The sequence below is a fragment of the Sorex araneus genome, chromosome 2 (genome assembly GCF_027595985.1).
Source record: "Sorex araneus isolate mSorAra2 chromosome 2, mSorAra2.pri, whole genome shotgun sequence".
In the NCBI taxonomy this organism is placed as follows: Eukaryota; Metazoa; Chordata; class Mammalia; order Eulipotyphla; family Soricidae; genus Sorex; species Sorex araneus.
Window position 1 is genome coordinate 261,514,919 of NC_073303.1, and position 22,552 is coordinate 261,537,470.

A 22,552-nucleotide genomic window follows, 5' to 3' on the forward strand; every position below is an offset into this window, starting at 1 on the left:
TTCCATTAGTAATACAAAATAGTAGATTATTTTAAAAGGGGGAAAAATCAGAATTTAAAACACATACATATGTAGGGTGGGAAAATTGTGGTAGGAGATATTTCAGGATGTTTATAACGATCCAGCGCTGCCTTCACTTCCAGCGGACTCAGTTCCAGTTCCATTATCCTACAGGTAAGAGGGACGGGTTCCTCCTTTCGGGGGAAGAGGGCTGGAGGGGGCCCTGGGGCCACACCTAGCGCTGCTCAGGGCTTCCCCTGACTCTGCACGCACGCAGGGGTCACCTCTAGTGGTGCCAGGGGTGGACCTGGGGTGATCCTAGGGCAAGGCAAGCACCCTGCCCACTGTGCTTTCCAGCCTCATGGGAATCAGGCCCTCTGCTCCTCCCCCCATGGGGGATGTGTGTGTGGGGGGACCTGGGCCGGAAGCCCCCAGGGTGGGGGCTGACAATTGGAGGGGCCCCAGGAAGGAGGCGTCGCCAGCTCAGCAGGACTCCTGCCACCTGGAGGCTGGGTAACTTTCTCCTCGGGATGGGAGCCCTGCCCAGGTCAGCAGGCAGCCCGGCGGCCACCTCACTGAACATGGGCCCGGGAGGTCAGTCCAGCCCTCCTGATGCAGCACAGCCTGCGCGCAAAGAGCCACGTTGGCGCGGATGCTGGCGGGCTCAGCGTGGCCGACCTCAGTTGGGAACGTCCCACCCGCTTACCCGATCCGTCCTGCCCTGAAGCCAGGCTCCTGGGAGAACAGGAGGGCAGCAGGCTGGAGCGCGGTGGACACCGTCCCTGGGAAATGGCTGACCTTGTGAACCCCCCGAGACCTCGACCCCACCAGGCCCCTGCAGGGGATGCTCCCTTTTCCAAGCGCGGTTCCCCTGCGCAGCCTCACCGAGCAGGTCTGCGGCCTGTTTGGAAACGCACGCGGCCGGCTCGCGGGAACAGGCTTCCGGGAGCGTGGCCGTGCTTCCTGCTGCTTATCAGTCTCCGGCCTCCTCCTGGCCACCCCGACTGAACGTCTCATTGTACCTACGCTCTGGAATCTCGCCCCCGACAAAGGCTGATTGTCCTCACCCCCGGGCTTCCTGGTTTGCGCTCAGGCGGAAGTGCCGATATTAACTGTACGATACGCAGTGCAACGCTGGCCAAAGGACCAAACCAAATCCCCGATCAGTGGCCACAACAGAACCCACGGATCCGAGGAGTTGTCCTGGAAGATTTCAGCCCAGGGGCAGCAGACGGGACGGCTGTTCGGGACGGCAGCCCTGCGGCCCGGCCCGGCCAGGCTGCATTGCTCTGCTCTGCTACTGGTTCGCTCCTCCCTGGAACGGGGGTGCAGGAGGGAGGGCGGCACTTGGAAGCACCCAAGACCCTTCAGGGCCTGCATTTTTTTTTTTTCTCAAAGCCATACGGTGAGGCCAGTGATGACAGACATGAAGGAATACAATTAGGAGCTTAGACGAAGACGCTAGCAAGAAAGGGGCAGAAGAGACAGGACAGTACTGATGGATGACCCTGGTTTGAAGCCCATCCCTGCATAGGGTCCCTCGAGCACCCCTGGGTGTGGCTTGAACTGCCTTCCCCATCCCACCTCCAAGAGAAAAACAAAAGCGAATGACCTAGAAAGAAGTCTTTCTTGGTCACTGCTCCTACCCCCACCTACCAGGGCTTCCCTCCTTATAAATTCACTGTCACATGTTGCCTTCCCAGGTCATTCTCCTTTGCCGGGTTCTGGGGTCCTTTGGGGAGATGTGACTGTCTCACAACTGGGCACTCCGCCAACGTCAAGTTCTTGTTTTCTACCCATCTCTAAGCACCAGCTTGAAATGCTGCTGGGGGGATGGGGGGGCAAGGAGGCACAGCCCAGCCATGCGCAGGGGTTATCCTGACTGCACTCAGGAATTACTCCTGGCAGTGTTTGGGGGGCATGTGGGATGCTGAAGATCGAACCCAGGTCGGCCACGTGCAAGGCTAATGCCTTCCCTGCTGTGCTGTGGTTCCGTGGTTCTGGCCCGTGTGCTTCTGATGCTTTGCCTAGAGGTCTCTATGGTTCAGGGACAGTGGGCAGATGCCTCTTGCTTTAATGAAGGCAGTAGTATAGTGGACGCACTGTGACCACTCCGAAGGCCTGCACACACTTTTTTTTTTTTCTCTCTTTGGGTCGTACCTGGCGATGCACAGTGGTTACTCCTGGCTCTACACTCAGAAATTACTCCTGGCAGTGCTTGGGGGACCATATGGGATGCTGGGAATCGAACTCGGATCAGCTGCGTGCAAGGCAAACGCCCTACCCGCTATGCTATCATTCCAGCCCCCCTGCACACTTTTTTTTTTTTTTTTGGCTTTTTGGGTCACACTTGGTGATATTCAGGGGTTACTCCTGGTTCTGCACTCAGGAATTACTCCTGGAAGTGCTCAGGGAACCATATGGAATGCTGGGAACCTGGGTCAGCTGTGTGCAAGGCAAACACCCTACCCGCTGTGCTATTGCTCCAGCTCCACCCCCCTGCACACTCTTAAGTGCTCATCGAGGTGCTAGAGAAACGATGAAGTGGACGCAAAAGAGACTTCACAGAGGATGTGGGGGCCTTGGGCCAAGGTCACCTGGATTTGAACATTCATCTGCACTCCGGCTATAAGTGCTTATTCAGCTCCTCTGCCAGAGTCCCCAGGTCTGGGGAACAAGGAATCGGAGCAAATGCTTGAATGACAGACCAGGAAGTGTGTGTGGGACCGAACATGGTACCCCTGGGAGAAAAGGAACCGCTCCAGCTGTCACATCAAGGGCACAAGATCCCACCAATGGGTTGAACTGTCAGGGAGAACAGAAATTCTACTTCAAAAAGAATTTTTTGGCAGGGTGTTTGGGCCATATCCAGCAGTGCTCAGGGATCAGTCCTGGCAGGCTTGGGGGACCATATGGGGTCCTGGGGATCAAATGTGTTGGCCACGTTCAAGGCAAGTGCCCTATGCTCTCGACTCAGTCATTCTGCCCTCCCCACAACCCTGCAAGGTATTTTTCAGGAGCTGTGAGAGAACTCAACAGAGTGTGTACTATGCACATGAAGCCCAGGGTTCAATCCCTGACATTGCATAGTCCCTGAGCACTGCTTGAGTGATCTCCAAGCACAGAGCCAAGAGTAGTCCCTGAGCACCACTGAGTGTCCCTTCCCCCCCCCCCACTCCCCACCCCCCCCCCCCGCCAACTAAACTATAGAGTGCCGATGGCCAACCCATTAATTAGTACCTCCTTTTAGAATCACTTCTCAGGAAGAAAATCCATTTGTTTTTTCAAGTGTTAGGACACAGCCTTTCCTGGAAATCTTCCAGCCTTGAGTTAATTAACTGCACTTTGGAAGCTGTGAAATTTAACATATCACTTGGGCCCAGAGGGGTCAGGAGAGAGAGCATTGAGACTCAGCAGGGTAATGCTTCTTTAGAAAATATGTGCAGGCTCAGCCAACAGCTCATCTAGGTGCTAGCTGGAGCCCAGAAGACAGTTATTGCAGGAGATCAGTGTTGAAAATCACAAGGGAACGTCCAGTTCTCATCCCAGTCCTTCATGGGGAAGAGGTTGGAACCTAGACAAGCCCGGTCCCTCCCTCCTCCAGAACCCTGCACTTAGTAGAGCTCAAATTAGGGTCTTGGATTCTCTCTCGAACACAGTTCTCTTTCTTTCTCCTCTCACATTCTAAATAAATTTCAATAAAAACTATCATCATCATCATCATCCCGTTGATTGTCGAATTTCTCAAGCAGTCTCAGTAACGTCTCCATTCGTCCTAGCCCTGAGATTTTAGAAGCCTCTCTTTACTCATCCTTTCCAAGGGTGCCACATTGGACGCTCTTTCAGGTCAGGGGAATGAGACCCAGCATTGTTACTGGTTTTGGCATATGAATATGCCACGGGGAGTTTGCGAGGCTCTCCCATGTGGGCAGGAAACTCTTGGTAGCTTGCCAGGTTCTCCCAGAGGGAGAACTAGGCTATAAGATGTCGTGCTTCCAGGAACTTGGTTTTGTAGTCCCTGAATGTTGGCGATTGGTGGGATTACACAGCACTGGGGGCAGTCTCTGGGTGTGACTGCCTAGCTACTGGAAAATGGGGAATCTGGGTGGAAGAGGCCCAGTCCCGATCCAAGCAGGCTTGGAGGTCTTAGCCCCGGGTTCCACACACCTGGGTCCCTCTGCCGGTTCTTTCATACATTAGGCTTGTCCGAACGAATGGAGAGGGGCCTTGAGCATGGCTGTGGCTAGGCTCCAGAGGTCTTGGGCCGCGGGAGCTCTGCTCAGGGCGGCGAGGGAAACTGAAGCCCACCCTCTCCGAGGGGCCCCAGGAAGACAGCCAGGCTCAGGGGCAAGAGACTCTCTGCAAGACAAAAAAAAAAACTATCAAAATATAAAATAAAAATCATTTTGAAGACGTCACTGGAGTGCTGAGTGTTGTTTCTTCCCCCCCCCCCCTCAGGTCCCCCACCTTTGTCTACTGTTTGTGTAAAATGTCCTGGACTAGGCTGCTCCCATGGGGAATTACTTGGCAGGAATGAGGTGAAGCTTCAGAAGGGGCCGTGTCGGTCGGTTACTACTTTGCGGCTAAAAGAACCTCCTGAACCTCAAGCCAATCAGGGCCCCAGCTTCCTGCCAGCTCTGGCACTGGCTGGCACAGCCAAGCCCTGAGAACGCACAGCAGTCAGAGCCAGAGATTTCATTCACATCGGAGCAGGATGTAGTCACTGACAGACCTTAATGGAAAGGCCCCCACTTGCCAACATTTCCAGGACAACGGGAGCAGCAAAGGCGGGAATCCAATGCCATTCACTAGGGAGCACCTCAGTGGACCGGGGGCCTCAGCCAGGGCCAGAGTCTCGGGCTGCTCCCTGTTCTCAAGGAACTGTTGCCCAGTAGAAGGGAAAAGGGCTGTGTCCAGAGGGCATGTAACAGCGGGAGAGCTAGCCCTTGGGGCCGTCTCCGAACACCGCATTAGGCGAGAGGGGAGTTAGTATTCTGTGAGCCTCAAGTGTGAAGATGAATGAGAGGGAAGGGACTCAAAACTTCCCCAGCTCGTTTTTCTACTGGGTTTAAATTTTAAATATCAGTTAATGTGGAAAATTATTAAGTGGTGTTATAACTCAAAGCTGACTTTATAATCCTGCCACTTCCTGTGCAGTTAAGGAAAGATTCAAACCTTCATCGGGTGCCTTTCCTGTTGGGTATCTACATATGCCTACCCATAAACTACTATTATGTAAATAAAGTTCGGGGCTGTTGTTATTTGCTATTTAGCCTCTGATCTTCTAAACGCTGCCCCTCAACCTAGTAAGTAGCATCGTGGGTTATGTGCTCCCTGCATGGGCACTCTACGGTAGTGCATTATATTGAACTTTGCTCAAGTCTCATCGCCCCATTAGTTATAGAGAAGGAGCCTTCCAGGAATTAACTAATTTGTGCTATTTAATCACACAAGGATTCAGATGCAGTGTTATTTGAAAATGCCAGGCGCATCACAGCTAGTCCCTGCCTCTTGAAGCTTATAATCCTTAAGTCATCTTTCCTGTTACCAAAGCCCCTGGTTTTGCCATTGACTTATCCTCTTTCCCCAGATCTGTGCGAAGAACCACGTTTTCTCCTGAGAGAAATTAGCAAGCCCAAGGGATCTGGCCAGGGATATATGTTCCCTAGTTCTCTGCTCCTTGTGCGTATTAAAATTGATATTCTGACCTCTGCTCAGAAAATAAATTCTGTACCCTTAAGACATAAACAGCAGTCTGGAAGCACGTGGTGTAATAGCAGACTGGGTCATTTATTAATGCCTGACCTTGAGCAAGTAACGCCCCTAAACTGTCCCACCTCTCCCAGACCCCATTGCCCCCGCTTTGGAAAATTAGGTACGCAAACTTGTGCTTGTAGTAGAACTAAACGAAAGGACCCACCTGGTAGGTGGTACGCATTCAATAAAAAATTATTTTTGGTGCTAGTAGCACTTAGGGAGCAGAGGAAAAACCTCACAGGCGGTACGTTAGGACAGCGTTATCAGGCACTGCTGGGCAGCATTCTGGACTATCACGTGCAGACAGACAGGTGCTATGTGCGGGCACACCTGAGCAGTATTAGTTGAAGTAAATACTGGTGAATGAACTTCTGAAAGCAAGGCTAGCCCCAGCGAATTGAGAAGTTCCGTTCGGTCGGGAGGACGTTCACGTAACATCGATACAATTCCCCTACCAAGTTACCGCCCTCAGCCCCCTCCAAGTTTCGGTGAGCCGACTGTTAGGAGGGGCCTCCGGCACGGCGGCTCGGCGGTGAGATGGATCGGTGCATGTGCAAACCTTTCGTCAGTGAGCATCGCGTCTAACGCGCGTGGCTCGAGCCCACGCCGCAGGGAGAGGCGCCGAGACCCCGCTCCGCCCCCTCTTCCTGGTTTTTCCCGGCCACCCGCCCCTCCCGCGTCATGTGACAGGGGAGCCGGGCCGGGCCGCGCCACTGATTGGCCGAGTCACAGGGCGCCTCGCGATTGGTCCGCGGCCGGCGGGCCCCCGCCTCCCTCCTCCTCCTCGCCGCGGCCCACGTGAGGGGGGCGAGTCACGCGATTTCCGGGAACCCGTCAGGAAGGACATAAACAAAACAAACCGAGGCAGCATGGAGAGGGGCCGCGGTGCCTGCAGCGGAACCCGAGCCGGGCCCTGAGCCGCCCCCACACGCACAGGTGAGTCCCGCTGCTCGCGCCCGGAGCCCGCCGGGGCTGGGGCCGGGGGCGAGCCGGGCGGGGGGCGGAGGGGGGCGGCCGGCCTAGGAGGCAGCAGCTCGGGGGCGCCGGGCCGGGCCGGCGCGGGGCGGGGGCGGGGGCGGGGGCCGGGGGCGCGCGGGCCGCGGGTGGCCGCCTGCCGGTCACGGGGGCGCCGGCTCCCCTCCCCCCACCCCGGCCCGGGACGGTTATATAAAAGCGCGGGGCGGCGATGGAGGGGAGCGCCGGGCCGCGGCACCCGGGGCGGGGGTGGCGGTGCCGGGCGTCCGCCGTGCCAGGCCCCGGAGCCCGGGCCCGGGGCTGCCGGCAGCCGGCCTGTCAGAGCGGCGAGCGGGTGGGAGGGGCCCGGCGGGGAGGGGAGCGAGCCGGCGGGGGAGGAGAGAGGGGAGTGTGCGCAGGGGCCGCCGCCGCCCCCGGCGCTGCAAGCGGCCCGGCGGGGGCCGGGGAGGCGCGGGCGGCGGCCGAGGGGGTCCGGGCGGGGGTGTCTCGGCGGGGGCCGCGCCCCCTCCGCGTCCCCGCCCCACCGGCGGCCGAGAGGGGCCTCCCTCCGGGATTTGTTTATATGTCTTCTCAAGGCAGCTTGGAGCGGCGGGGAGGCGGAGCCCCGGGCGCCGAGTGGCAGGCCTGCCGTCCAATGGGACGGGCGGATGCGGGCGGGCGCGCCAATGGGCGCGGGGCAGGCGGTGCCGCCAGCCCCCAATTGGTTAGGCTGTGCCGGGGGGGCTGGCCGGGGGGGCGGCCATGTTAGATGGGAGGGGACCGGCGGCGAGGGTCGCCCAGGGGGGCGGAGACTGGGCGGAGGGCCGGGGAGCGGACGGGGTGGTCTCGGGGGTCGCGGGGCGGAGCGGGAGCCGCCCGGCCAGACCCTGTCCGCGTCGGCCGGGACTCGGGCGCCCGAGAGCCGCGCCGGGCGGGGCCGCTGTCGCGCGTCCCGCCCGCCCGGGACAACCTGGGCCGCCGCCGCCCACGTAAGCGGTCGAGTCGTCGGCTTCGCGCGGACGCGGAGTTTTCCTCTTCGTTTTTCCTTCCTTGCTTTCTTTTTTTTTTTAATTTTTAATCCTTGTTTTTTTTTTTTTTTTCCGGGGGGGGGGTCTTGTTTCTGGCTTTGATTTTTGTCTTTGCGGTGCCCTGCAGGTGAGGAATAGGACCACGCTCAAACGGGCTTCTTTTTTTTATGGCAAACTTGGGAGCCGCGGTCAGCGGGGTTGCCCTGTGGTTGCGTTTCAGGTGCCCCCACCCCCTTCCATTTTCGCCCCCAGGAGCCGGGGGGAGGCGCGACCCAGACCGGTTTTCTTTTTTAAGCCCGTGTCTCCTCTGCCGGCGACCCCCGGGCGCCTGCTGGCCGTGCGCGGCGCGCGGCTTAACGGTCGCCCGCGCCTGCCCCGCGACCTGGGGCGCCGCTCGGCTGGGCACGCGCGCCCCGGCTCTTCCCGGGTGGCGCTTACTCGGGAATTGGCGCTCGCGGCTCGTTTGTTAGTCGGGGAAGGAGGACCGTGGCTCCGTGGATGCTCTAGCGGTTTCCGTGCGCGGCCGGCCGCGCCGGGCTCCCGGCGTCGTTGGTGGGAGAAGCGCGCGGGGGCCCCGCCGCTCCGCGGGCTCCGGGCTCGGGTCCTCCCGGGGAGCCGGCACGGCGAATAAAGTACCGGCTTGCTGTGGAAGTTTTTGTATTATCAGAGGGGTTGGTTGTGTTGCTTTCATAAGCCCGCGCTCCCTGCGATGCCAAACTAGGTCGTAGGAAAGGAAGAATCACGAAACTTAAATTGAAATCGCTCCAGGGGTAACCTGCAGTACTTACTCAAGGCTGTTAACTGTGAATTAAGTGAGCATTGCTGCTGTGCTGTTTTCTTTTTCTGAGAATGACAGGTAGATTTAATAGAATTTATTTAAATGTAATTTTATATAGACCCAGAGCAGCTTTCGTTTTTTTTTTTTGTTTGTTTGTTTTTGTTAAAAAGTTGTAAGTATAGAAGCTACACACATTCAGGGAAAGAGATTTGAAATCTGGGTGTTTCACTTACTGTCCCAGTTCTGCCGTCATAGCAGGTGAGAGCTTTAGCCTGGCTGGTGAAAAGAAACGTTCACTTTTAAGTAGTTTCCTGTTTAACGAGTGAACGGTGTTTGTGAGATCCTGGATGCCGGTGTAAGGAATAAAGGGATAATTAGTATGACTCCCGGTGTAGTGACTTAAATACAAAGGGCAGGGATAATAAAAGGAGTTTGTACGGGTGAGAGTGCAGCGGGAAAGACGCTTGTCTTGTCCTTGGCCAACCCAGTCCTATCTCCTGCATCCCACACAGCTCCCTGAGCACCCGCAGGAGTGATTCCTGAGCGTAAGCTGGAAGTAACCCCAGAGTATTGCCCTCCCCCAAAAAACACCCACAATGGGAATTTGAATGTTGAGTCTATTAATGTGGCAGTTTTTTAAAGATTTTTAGAGAAAAGATCCACCATGCAGTTGAAATTGAGATGTTAAGATTGTCAATGATTGGAAGAAATGCGCAGAGTTTTTTTTCTTGTGGGGTTTTTGTGTTTGTTTTGGAGCCACACCAGGCTATACTGTAGTGCTCAGAGCTGACTACTGGCTCCGCACTCAGAGATCACTTCTGGTGGGCCCCATGGCCCCTATGGGGGTGCCCAGGCGGAACCTGGCTTGGCACATGCAGAGCAGGCACCCTCCCTGTTCTCTTTACTGTTGCTCTGGTCCTGTTTCCTTGTGGGTTTGTACGTGGGTATTTTTAGGAAGAATTCTGACTCTTCTACAAGATTAGTAGTTAATCTTCCAGGGTAGATAAACTCTTAAAAGAGGCATGAATTTGTTAGATTATTAGTTCAGAGAATTCTGAGAGTGTTTACAGACTTTTTCTGCACTGGTCATAAATATTTAGACTGTACAATGTATAATCTCTGTCACAACTGATTAGTTCTGTAAACCGTAGCCTGAAGACAGCCATAAGTGATGCATTTGAGGATGTATTCCAATAAAATTTGATTTACAAGAGAGGGCTGTGACCGAAAGCTGCAATTGGTTCATCAATTCCTATTCCAGAACATCAGTCGCTTGGTTCTCAGTTCTTAGGCGTTCAGATATTGCAGGGTACTTAAGCATACATTTCAGGTAGTTTTTGAGCAGAATGTGCATGTCTCTTCATTTGGGGACTTTCAAGAGTAATTGCACAGACCACGTTATTTGGTCTTGTGTCTTGAGGTGTAGGGGCGCCACCCAGCAGTGCTCTCGCGATGCAGAGGAGGGAGGATGAAGGTTCTCTGAAGGGGCTGGTGGGGCTCTGGGCTCTAGCCCCTTTGCATGCAAAGCTCGTGCTCCAGCCCTCTGAGCCATCTTCTGTTTTTGTTTCTTTTATTCTTAAATTTCATTTGTGAATAGATGTTTTTCGGAAAAAACTAATTGTTGGTATGTTAGTCTTATTTATTTTAAAGATGCAATCTGAAAAGCACTTTGGTTTTAGATGAACCTTAACATACGGAAACCTTAAGAACCTTAATATATTGAAAGATGGTTCTGTTGAGATTTAACAATACATTTAGTGCATTCCTGACAACTGGGTACAGTTGCTTAAGAGATGTTAGTCAAGTGAATGGTCAACACACATGGTTAAATTTTTAAAAAATTCACTTCACCTGTGAGCCTACTGATTGGGTGCTCAGGCCAGCGATGCAGTGCTGCTTGAGCCTGGTGGGTTTGGTGGCCACCAGGTTCCTGGAAGTGCTTGGACCCGGCTTGTGCCAGGCATGCACTCTACCACTCGGATCCTCTCCCCAGCCCCAAGACTCTTAGCTCACACTCAGCTGTGCCATCCAGTTATTTGGAAAGTCACCCTGCTTGTGCCGTCCTCCGAGATGCTTGCAGACTGTCTAAATTGGGTAGGATAATTTTCCAGAAGGGCTCAAAGACACACCTTGCTTGTTTTCCTTGGGAAGTATCTAGTGGTCCTAAATGCCCAGCAGAGATGTCTGTGCTAATTATACTACATATATTATGTGGTCATTTAATGTCTTCAGAGATAGCATTTTGCTTTGTTTTTATGTAATATCTGCCACTTTTGTTTATATGAACTGCATTTTATATGAATGCTTAAAGGAGAATGGTGGGGTGGGGTGCCCAGTCCTGGTGCAATCCCTGCCATTCATTCCATATGGTCCCTTGAGCATTTTCAGGAGTAATTCTGAGTGTAGAATCAGGAGTAATCCCTGAGTATTGCCAAGTGTGGCTATTTTATTTATTTGGGGGATAAATGTGGGAAAGAGGGAACTGAAGCAATAGTACAGTTGATAGGGTGCTTGCCTTGCATGCAGCGGACTTGGGTTTGATCCCAACCTGGGGGGTTGATCCCTGGCATCCCATTTGGTCTCCTGAGCACTACAGGAGTAATGCCTTAGTGCAGAGCCAGGAGTAACCCCTAAGCATCTTCAGTGGATGACTCCCCCCTCCTAAAAAAGTTTACATTTGTGTACTGCAGATTAAACTGAGGTTGTCGAATGTGTGCATCACGTGCTCTATCACTGAGCCACCTCCTTGGCCCTTCTACTGACCTTTCAAAACTGCAAAGGATCTTCTTTTTTGTTGATAAGATGATAACTTGTAGTTTAGTTAGCCAGTTGTCTGAATCAGTGACCAGAGTTTATGAATTCATTTTGATAGGGATTAATAATTTTCCTGTCAGGAGGACAGTGAAAATTGTTGGCATTGGTTCTCAAGCCCTCAGTCTATGGATAATGTGATAACATATCTGCGTGTGGAACCTCTTCTCAAATCTGGACGAGGCTTTCATTCTTCTTTCCATTGCTCCTCACTTTATTTTTATTAACACTTGCCACACTCGACAGCATTTCTATACTCATTGACGGTGAGTGAGCTCTTTCAGATCCGAGTTGGCCTGTTATTTCTGTTTCCCCAGGGCCTCCCTGACACTATGTCTGACACCTTTTAGTGCTCGGAGTTGTTTCAGTAGATGAGTGAATCGTTGAAAACCACTTACCTGCAAAGTAATGAAGTTTACTATTATTAGAGATGCTGGACTTCCCTTGGTTGGTAGAGAACTTTCAATCATCATCTGTTCAACCAAAAAGCTTTAATTTGTTTTATGAGTTTATAGAGAAGCTTATTTGATGAAATCTAAAAGAGTTCCCCTGAATTATTTTTAAAATTTACGTTAAGATACATTCCATTGTTGACTAGTCTCAGGTTATAAAAGTTAGGCCTTGTTTCTTTGAATTTGTTGTTAGCGCTTGGCACATTTGTCTCTGGGTCTTTGAAAAGGCGAGTCCAGCCTTTTACTCCTCAGAAGATTAGGATAATGGCACATGTAGAGGGAAGGGTCCCCTTTTGAGAAGTGCTGTGAACTCACTCTTGCTGGCTAGTGAGAAGCAGCCCGGTGGAAGGCTAGCCCTGAAGAGAGTCGAGTGCAAGGGCCTGTCCTGATACCTTGTGATTGAAGCACCAGCAGCCGGCCCAGTATGCCTTTCGCCAAGTCCAGTATCTGTGTTGGGACTCTCCCCAACTGCATCTCCCTGGAAATTCCCAGGATCCCTGACTAGCCACCACCCTGTCTTTTTACCACCCAAACCATACTTAACATCTTCAGTTACAAAATCATATTTTCATTTATCTTGTATATTGTTGACTTGGAAGATTTTTTTAAGATTAAAGTATCATAGCTTATTTTCCAGTTTTCTTCTGATGCTTATATATTATTTTCTTCAGTATAATTTGTCACTGAGAGTTTAAGGTTCTACTTTTATTTTACAGAGAAGGTTCCTTTGCTTCCACTCTTCTGATGAAATTAACCGTTTTCTCTGTTATCTCTCTTTTACCTTCCCTGAGAAATAGAAATCACTGCTGAGGGCTGGAACTATCGTATAGTGGCTAGAGCGTTTGCTTTGCTTGCAGCCGACCCAGATTCTGGCATTCCGTTGGGTCCTCCTGAGTGCAGAGTCAGGAGTAAGCCCTGCGTATCCATCTTTCTGAATTTCTGGCTATGAAGAATGTTCCTGTATGGTCATTTTCTAGGCTTCAATGCAGAAAATATATGATGTTTTTACTGTTTTTTTTTTTTTGGGGGGGGGGGAGAGACGCCACTCCAGGCAGTGCTCAGGGCTTATTCTTGCCTCTGCACTCAGGGATAACTCCTGGCAGTGCTTATGGGAACATATAGGGCACTGGGGATTAAATCCGGGTCCAACCTGCTGTACTATATCTCCAGCCCCTAATTTTTTTTCACTTCGTAAGCACCTTAAAACGGTTCTATGATGGGGCTGGAGCGATAGCACAGTGTGGGGTAGGGCATTTGCCTTGCACGCGACCGACCCGGGTTCAATTCCCAGCATCCCATATGGTCCCCTGAGCACCACCAGGGGTAATTCCTGAGTGCAGAGCCAGGAGGAGTAACCCCTGTGCATTGCCGGGTGTGACGCAAAAAGCAAAAAAAAAAAAAAAAAAACCCCAAAAAACCTGTTCTATGATTAGATCCAACTCTCCAGTCATTGGATAAGAACTACTGTTGTTTCCTGAAGTTCTGCTAGACTTCCCCTAGTAGACATGTTAGCAATTTGTAGTTTTTATTTTGGGGGGGGGGAGAGGTGGCACACCCAGTGGTGCTCAGAAACTCTTAGCTCAGTGCTCCTGGTGATGCTCAGGGGACCATATGGTACCAAGGGTTAGAATACTCAGGCCTCCTTAAAGTAAAGCTTGCACTCTGACTGATAGAACTATCTTCCATCCCTATTGTATTTTTTTTTCATTTTTTGCTTTTAGGTTACACCTGGCTATGCACAGGAGTAACTATCTTCCATCCCTATTGTATTTTTTTTTCATTTTTTGCTTTTAGGTTACACCTGGCTATGCACAGGAGTTACTCCTGGCTCATTCACTCAGGAATTACTCCTGGCGGTGCTCAGGGGACCATATGGGATGCTGGGAATTAAATCCAGGTTGGCCGTGTGCAAGGCAAATGTCCTACCCACTGTGCTATCACTCCAGCCCCCCTCCCCATTGTATTATTAAAAACTTGTTTTTCAACTGTTTTATTAAAATATAAGTTGACAAAATGTAAGTCACCTAATTTTTCAGATGTGTGCAGTCATCTGACTACAGGCATAACATTTCCATCTCTGAAATGTTCTAGCATGCCTCCTTTCAATCACTGATCTAAATTTTCTAATAGTTCCATCTTATATTGGAACTATATAGAATTTCACAGAACGTGTGGGTTTTATTTTTTCATCTCTCTGCTTTTACTTAACGTATAGCTTTAGAGATCGTTTCAAGTCTCAGTCGAGCACTTGGGATTGTTTGGATGTATCATAATTTGTCTGTTTCTCAGTGAAAGGATGTTTGAGGTTACTTCCAGGTTCTAGGCTAGTGTGACTGAAACTCCTAGAAATATTCATGTGAAGGCTCTAAACACCTTTATAAGGTTATCTCTTTTGTTTGGGGGTAGGGATGTTGCATAATGGTTAAAAACACAATGCTCTGCAATCAGTATAAGCAGGACTTTTTGTGAGTTTGCTATTTTGAGCTTCTCTAAACTTAAATTTTCCACCTATAAAATGGAATTCTAAGGTGGAGATTGGAACAAGCAGGAGATCAGGTCAGGAGTCAACTTAAAGGTGTAATTTCCACTTCAGTTCAAGTAATTCACTTCAAGAAATCTTGTGAGGGTATCTACCCAGTGTTCTCAGTTTTGATACCCTCCCAGTCCCCCCGGAAAGTGGTATATAATATCAAGATGCAGACATTTTATGCAAAAATTTTAACTTGAGTACTTCCAGTTATATCTTAATTTTTTACTGCTTTTTACATTTGTTTTGGTTTTGGGGCCACACCCAGTGGTGCTGAGGGCTTACTCCTGGCTCTGTGCTCAGGAATCACTGCTTAATAGGGCTTGGGGGATCAAATGGGAGGCCAGGGGTTGAACCCAGGATCGCTGTGTACAAGGCATGCACCCCACCTACTGTACTGTCACCCAGTCCCTGTCGTAACTTTAAACACACGGATGTAGGCAAATGCATATATAGGCATCGGTTTGTGTCTGCAGGCCAGTTTTAGGGTTGAGCTCTAAATCTTTCTCTGACTGTTTTTATCGTATACGTTTTTCTATAATGTGAGGTTTTTAGGAGTCCACTAACAACATAATTTTGTTATGTTCAAACTCCCAGATCAAGCACTAATGAAATGCTGTAAAATCTTATTCTTGGTGCCAGAGAGAGGGCACTGGTGTTAGAGCACTTGCATCTCCCCTGTGGGTCCCAGTTTAAGTCCCAGCACTGCGTATGGTTCCCTGAGCACTGCCAGGAGGGATCCCTGGACACAGAGCCAAGAGTCAGCCCTGAACACAGCCGGGCATGGCCCCAGAATCAACGAGTAAAGCAATAAGAGCATCGTCTTCCTTGGGTCCGAGGGACGTGAGATCCTGAGTGCTGAAGGGAAGAGGCTCTGGACCGGGCTGCTCTGTGTTTCTTCGACGGCTGCTGCTTTGGGTCAGCGCTTTCCTCCAGCTGTTACAAGAGTCTGACTCCTCTGGCTTACTCGGAACTTTCTGAACACAACTAGGGCTACAGTAGAGGATAGTTTTAAAGTTAGAAACTGTGTAAGGTACTGTGGGTATAAAGAATTTTACATAAAAGCTTATTCCTGAGCCAGAGAGATAGTAAAGTGCGTGAAGTTTTTTATTAACCCCAGTTCGATATCTGGCACCATATATTCTGAATACTCTCAGGAGTGATCCCTGAGCACAGAGCCAGGAGTAAGTTCTGAGCATTCGTGGTTGTAACTCAAAAAAAAAAAAATCTCTTGAGTTGCCCAGAATCTGTGGTGAAGCCAGTATAAATATTCCAAATGAGGTAAATTCTATATAGTTGTTTGAACAAAGAAGAGTTGTGATTTCTCTCAAGAAGCTCCTTCCTGTGGCTTATGTGCCAGTTCTTTATTGTGGATAGTGGTGATGAGTTTGCAGATTTTTTAGTTTCTTTTTGAATTCAAAGATTCACTTGCTGATTAAACCAGTATAATTGACATTCAACCTCAGAAAGCTTGGGGCGAGAGTGTTGGGTGACCCGTGTTGCCGGCATATTCCTTGTTCACCCTGGATTCAGACAGGTTTCATGACAATTAAATTTGGAATTTAAACATTTTTATTTTATTTTATTTTTGCTTTTTGGGTGACACCCAGCGATGCACAGGGGTCACTCCTGGCTCTGCACGCAGGAACCACCCTGGTGTTGCTCAGGGGACCATATGGGATGCTGGGAATCTAACCCAGATCGGCCTCGTGCAAGGCAAATGCCCTACCCGCTGTGCTATTGCTCCAGCCCCTGAATTTGGAATTGAAACAATCTCTCGTTATGAGTTGAGTTTGCACTTATCCCTTCATAGTAGCACTATCCCAGGAACATCTTAAACCAGCGAAGGAATCTGAGAATAAAAATAGCCACAACTTACTGAGTATTTTGTGCCAGAATTAGATACTTCACATGTTATCTTGAGTCACAGCAAATAGAGGATTCTTGTATTTACAAATACGACAAATGAGAATCTGGTTGGAATTCCATCTTTTCAATTTAAGAAGCAGACCTTTGATCTTGACTGTATAATTTGGTTTTCATAGAGGCAAGCTTTGGAGAGTAAGGATATTAGAACAAGATGCATTCATTCTTCCTCGATGTTGAAAGAAATGACTAAGCTGTATTCATAACCCTGTGCCTGTCACACTGCACCAGCTGTTCTCAAGTGCTGTTCCCATTTCACACAGTAGGGAGGAGTGTGGAGGAAATTTGAAAGTTGTCTCTAGGGGGCGAGAGAGCCAGTACAGCGGGTAGGGTGCTTGCCTTACAGGTGGCCATCCCAGGTTCGATACTGTGCATCTTTCGTGGTACCCTGAACCTGCCAGGAGTGATTCCTGAGTGTAGAGCCAGGGGCTGGAGAGGTAGCACAGTGGGTAAGGTGCTTGTCTTGCATGCAGCCAAGCAGGGTTTCATCTCCGGCACCCATATGGTCCTCGGAAGCTGTCAGGAGTGATTCCTGAGGACCGCCAGGAATGGTGTGGCGCCAGGTGTGGCGACCAAACAAATCATGACTTCAGAGCCAGGAGTAGCTCAATCCCCACCCCACCCCCTCAAAAAGGAAAAGTCCTAACTCATCCTCAACCCTTTCTTTTCTAGATAAAAATTTACTTCATCTTTAAGAATGTAAAACGGAACTCTTCTTCAAATGTTTTTTAAATTCGGAAGTGCAGTCTTAAGTACTTGTACTATATAGTGCTAGAGTGGTTCAGGAAATGAATAAACTTCCACAAGATACTTCAGAGCACATAACAGATGCTCAATAAATATATATGAAACCACTGAGTTCTTTATAACATCCTCCTTGTCTATAAGAGCTTGGCGCCTCTAATGCCGCCTTCAGAAGGACCTGTGATCTCAGGGAATTTCCTGTTCATTGTCCATCAAAACTAGTCTGGGTGCCTTGTCTCCAGCTGACATATAGGGTCTCCAGCATTTTGCAATGTTGTAGTGGAGGGAAAGGGGGTGAGCAAGGCATAAAGGGCCAAACTCTCACTGTGAGAGCTCCTTGGAGGAGTGACATGGCATTGGAAGTATAACAAAGATTCGGGTAAAATGTGACATCCCCAAAACCAAAACCAACAAACAGCAACCGAAGAAGGCCTGAAACATTGATAGATCTTTATCAGTTTAGGACAAGTTTACTTTCCTGTACACCCTTAAGGTAAAGAAATCTAAGCGAAGTTAAGATGCATCGACTCCCCTTGGCTGCATGTCACAGCTTAGCTTAGGCTTCAGTTCCAAATGCTTAGCCTGCCATTTAATAATGCCTATTTTATAATAAAAGGCTGAATATCTCACATTATTTCTTGGATATTGTACCAAAAGTATAAAATAGAAGTGCCACATTCTACCCAGGGTGCCAGAATGAAGTTGGTGGTAGAGCATTTGCTTTGCATGGATGGTATATGGAGTTCCGGCTTCATTCCTTGGCACACAGGCTTACACATGCACACATAAAAATAGGAAGTACAATTTCTACTAAATATCACTAAGTTTAGCCATTATGATGGATACTATAGGCAATTTGATATTTACTTGCCAGTTTTCTAAATTTTGGAGTCTAGAGGACAGTCGAAGACTAGGATGATTCCCCCGCAACTGTGTTCATAGAAAGTATGTTACAGATGTATATGAATGGGGAATGTGGCCCCCCTTCTCCGCCAGCCCTTCCCTATGTGTCGCATGTGTAGGCAGCCACTTCTTACCTGGCAATTTGGCAACTTGGAGATCTGTGATGTGCTACACAATGAGACGGGTAGTAACTTCATTTAGTAAGCATCCAAAAAATTGTTTTGCCCCGGTCTTTAGTTGTGGAGGAGGGCAGTCCTGACTCTTGCCTCTGCAGTTAGAGGTCACTCCTGGTGGGGGCAAGGGACTATCTGGGGTGCCAGGGAAGGAATCCAGGTCGGTTTTCACGCAAGACAAGAGCCCTACTTGCTATGCTGTCTCCCTGGCCCTATTTTGTCCAAGTCTTGCAGGGTATTTTCCAAAGGAAATGAATAGCTGAATGGGATATCAGAAGAGTAACAGGGTAGGTAAAATGTGTGGTTGATGACTCCTGTCTTCTAGGGAACTTGGGCAATCTGATCATGAATCTTCCTGCCAACTAGAGTGTTCCATGGAATATGGAATATGCACATGTAGTGTACTTTTGTCCCCTTGGGGCCATACCCAGTGATACTCAGAGCTCTGTGCTCAGGAGTCACCACTGGCAGGGTCAGCGTTCAGGGGCCATATGTCATACCAGATTTGAACCAGGGGCAGAGCTGCCACAGCCGCATGCAGAGAAAGTGCCTTCCCTCTTCCTCGTGTCTCCAGCCCCTAAATTTTAAAATGACCATCAGTGGGTCCTTCCTGGCCTCCCTTCCTTTCCCTCACTTCTTTTTCCTTTCCACTTCACTTGTGGATTAAGGGGAATTGGTTTTTCTAATTAGGTATCAGGACAATTACCACTGGTACCATTTAAAGACCAAAAAAAACTTGTCCCACATGAAAGAAATGATGAGCATGAACCAGCAAAGATGAAGGGATATAAAAAATTATGATACATGACATATAAACTTCCTTCTGTTATCCCTCCCTCCCTCCCTCCCTCCCTCCCTCCCTTCCTTCCTTCCTTCCTTCCTTCCTTCCTTCCTTCCTTCCTTCCTTCCTTGACTATGCTCAGGGATCACTCCTGGCGGTGCTCAGGGGACCATATATGGTGCGAGGGATCAAACCCAGATCAGCTACATGCAATGTATGTGCTGTACTATCTCCAGCCACTGTTTACCACGTTTTTTTACCTTGAAGTTTTAAAAAAAATACACCATGGTGAACAAAAGATGCTATTTTCAAGCATCCAGTTCATTGATATTAAGTACATTGGACAGTGTGTGACTGTCACCACTGTCTATATCCAGAACATTTCCCTTTTCCAAACAGATTCAACCAGTCACACAGTAACTCGCCTCTGGTAACTTCATTCTATTTTCTGCCTTTATAAATTTGTCTAATCTGGTACTTCATGTGAGTGAGGTCATAGATCACTTGCCTTTTTGTGCCTATTTTATGTGGCATAGTATTTTCAGGGTTCAGCTATGTGGTATATAGGTGTAGCATAGCATAGCAGTGTTTACTTTTTAAAGCTCACGAATATTCCATGTGTAGTTGCCGTCTTTCGTTTACTCTTTGCCTGTTGATTCCTGCAGTCTCATTTTCTGTTTTGGCGGTTCTGACTGACGCTGCTGTGAACAGATGTCCAGGAACCTGTCGGAGTTCCTGCTTTCATGCCATCTGGGCCCACGCTCAGCGGTGAAATCTGCTGGCTCATTAAGACTGGTTTTCTAGCTCCAGTTTTTGTTTCTATTTATTTGGTCACACCCATCAGTGCTCAGGGCTTACTCCTGGCTCTGTTCTCAGGAATTACTCCTTGTGGTGCTCAGGAAACCACATGGGATGCCGGGGATTAAACCTGGGTTGGCTGCACACAAGACAAGTGTCCCATTCACTGTGCCATCATCCGGCTCCCTTTTATAGTCTCCCCAGTGCCCTGCAGTGGTCTGTCTTTCCTTGTTATTTTTTATAATAGCCATCTTAATGGGTGTGTGAAAAGTGGTTTGCCACTGAACCTCATGAATGTGGGATGGCCGGAAGTGTGCCTATCTTTGGGAGAAAGGAGGAACAGGTAAAGCTGGCGCTGTAGAGTGGGGGCCACCAGGATTCCAGAGTCACGGACTCGGCATCTGCTTCTTCATAAGACATTCCCCCTTTCGTCTGTCTGCCTTCCTTTGCTTTTTGGTGGAGGAGGGTGTTTTGGCCATACCAGCTGTACTCAGAACTTACTCCTGGCTCCGTGCACAGGATCACCCCTGGTGGGTCTTGGGGGGCAATATGCAGTTCAGGGGTCAAACCCGGCATGTCTGGAAAATGGTGTGAAATGTTAAGGTAGCAGTTTGTTGTGAGCTTGGGTCATTAGCTTTTGAGGCTGGGAAAGTTTATTAGTGAAAAGTTGCTTGGCATAGAATTGTGTTCTTTTTGTTTCTCTCTCTCTCTCTCTCTCTTCCCCCCCACCCCCTCCCTGGGAATTGCTATCTGTAGAACATTTAGCAAGCAGAATTTCTGAGCAGAAGTAGCTGTGAGTCCAAAGAAAGAATTCCTAAATAGTATCTATTGATAAACTGACAATAACGTGAAGCAGACAGACTAGTACAACAGGTTGGGCGCTTGCCTTACGTCCCTGAGCAAGAGTCAGGAGTTAGTCCTAGGCACAGCAGTTGTAACCCAAACACCAAAAAAAAAAAAGTAAAATTAAAAATAAAGGTAAGAGGGCCGGAGCGATAGCACATCGGGGAGGGCGTTTGCCTTGCACGCGGCTGACCCGAGTTCGATCCCCGGCATCCCATATGGTCCCCCAAGCACTGCCAGGAGTAATTCCTGAGTGCAAAGCCAGGAGTAACCTCTGAGCGTTGCTGGGTGTGACCCAAAAAGAAAAAAAAAATAAAGGTAATAATAAAGGTAATAGTAAATAAAGGTAATAATAATCTTTCTATTATTAGGTTATTACAATAATAACTTCTCTGTTACAGAAAACAAAATGAATTACTGCTGCATTCTATTCATATCCCAGTCAATTCTCATAACAGCCCTGTCACATAGTTAAGAGAGAATAATTGTAATTCCTCTGATCTGGGAGCTTAGACATATTTAAATAACTAGTGCTCTGATTTACATAGAAGTTTAATTTTAACTGTGGAATCAAAACTGGGATATAGGTTTCTATTCCATAGACTAATGCTCTTTGCCAGTTGTTTGATTTATTTGAATATCAAGTACTTAAATAAACCTTTTTTTTAAATCTTGGCGGTCCCCAAGAGGTACTCAGAGACCATGGGGATCACTCCTGGCAACCCTCCGCCAGCGCAGCTGGTGTTTCAGTGGCAGGGTGGCGGGGCGGCGCGCTCTGGTGCCGTGCGGGGAGTTCCCGGGGCCATTTCAGCAGTGCTCAGGGGCCACTGTGGTATCCAGCGATGCTCAGGACCGTGTGCCAGAGATGGAGCCAGTGTCAGCTCAGACAAGACAGGCTCCTTAACCCCTATGCTAATTTCCAGTGCCAAATATAATTTTTAATGTTTCAGTTGTTTTGTTTGGTGCTGAGAATTGAGCCCAGGGTAAGTACATGTAAAGTATCCACTTTACCGGGGTTTTTTTTGGGGGGGAGGAGTGGGGGCTATTTTTTGAGCCGAATTCCTGGCCTGAATTTAAAAACTAAATAACTTGGCTCTGCACCCAGGAATTTCCCCATTGGTGCTTGAGGGACTCTCTGGGATGCTGGGGATCAAACTCAGGCTGGCCGTGTGCGAGGCAAACGCGATACTTGCTGTACTGTTGCTCTGGCCGCTCAAGTAAAATTTGAAATATTTGTATCTGTCCAGCTGAGAAAATTCAGCAGCAGGACAAAGTACTGTTTTAGAGAGGAGAAAGATAAGGCTTACACAGATTTACAAAGGCTCGCTCTTCAAGCCCGGTGCTCCCGTGAACACGTGTCTCGCTGTGTGTTTGTCTCGATGTTCTTTGCTTGTTTGATTCCACTCCAGAGAAGCCTGTGTTCTCTATTGAACACATCTCCTCTCTTTCTTTCCTCTCACATCTTCCTAAGCAAGTGTTGTTCAGTAAAACTTTGCCTTCCTTCACTAAAATAAATAAAAGGATTTTAAAGGTTGACATATCAGGTGTGGTGTAGATTACAAGCCAGAGGTGTCACTGGAGCATGTCCCCTCCCTCGTGTTTGCTCAGTTTCCCGCCTGACCAAGCTGTTGACCGTCGGTCTCCTTAGTAGACACCAGCTAGTTCAGGGTGAATAGAACTCAGGCTGTTCTTGAGTTTCCGACCCTGTTTCAAGTAGGGTAAGTTTCACATCAAGAACATGACCAGATTTTCCTTGTACGTCCAGGTTGTCCATCAGGATTACTGCACCGGTTCAATTTTTGAGTATTTGACCTGAATCTTGTGCTAGAGTGTAGGAGGGGGGCTGGTGTCTACGTAATAGGTCTGAAAAGGGTGCCTGGCCTTGCTTCTTACAGACTCAGGGAGGAGAGAGGGCTGAGTTGCATATCAGCAGTCAGGCCAAGATAGGGGGAGCCAGAGGTGGCCTTTCGCAGGAGCTGCGATTGGCCCCTGTGGACTCCAGCCCTGGCATGAGGCTCATAGAGCCTTCTGTTTCTCGACTCGGGTCGGGCACTTGGCAGTGTTTCCTAGAAGGAAG

The 22,552-nt window shown here is 49.3% G+C and overlaps 1 protein-coding gene across 3 annotated transcripts in view; it reads left to right on the forward strand.

Moving 5' to 3' along the window:
- The first annotated feature begins 6,568 nt into the window (after nt 1-6,568).
- CREBRF (CREB3 regulatory factor) overlaps nt 6,569-22,552 on the forward strand; it is a 58,805-nt gene continuing 42,821 nt past the window's right edge. For all 3 annotated transcript variants that reach the window (XM_055125018.1, XM_055125020.1, XM_055125021.1), the window contains exon 1: nt 6,569-6,693. The gene's annotated coding sequence lies outside the window, so the exon portion shown is untranslated. The remainder of the gene's footprint in view (nt 6,694-22,552) is intronic.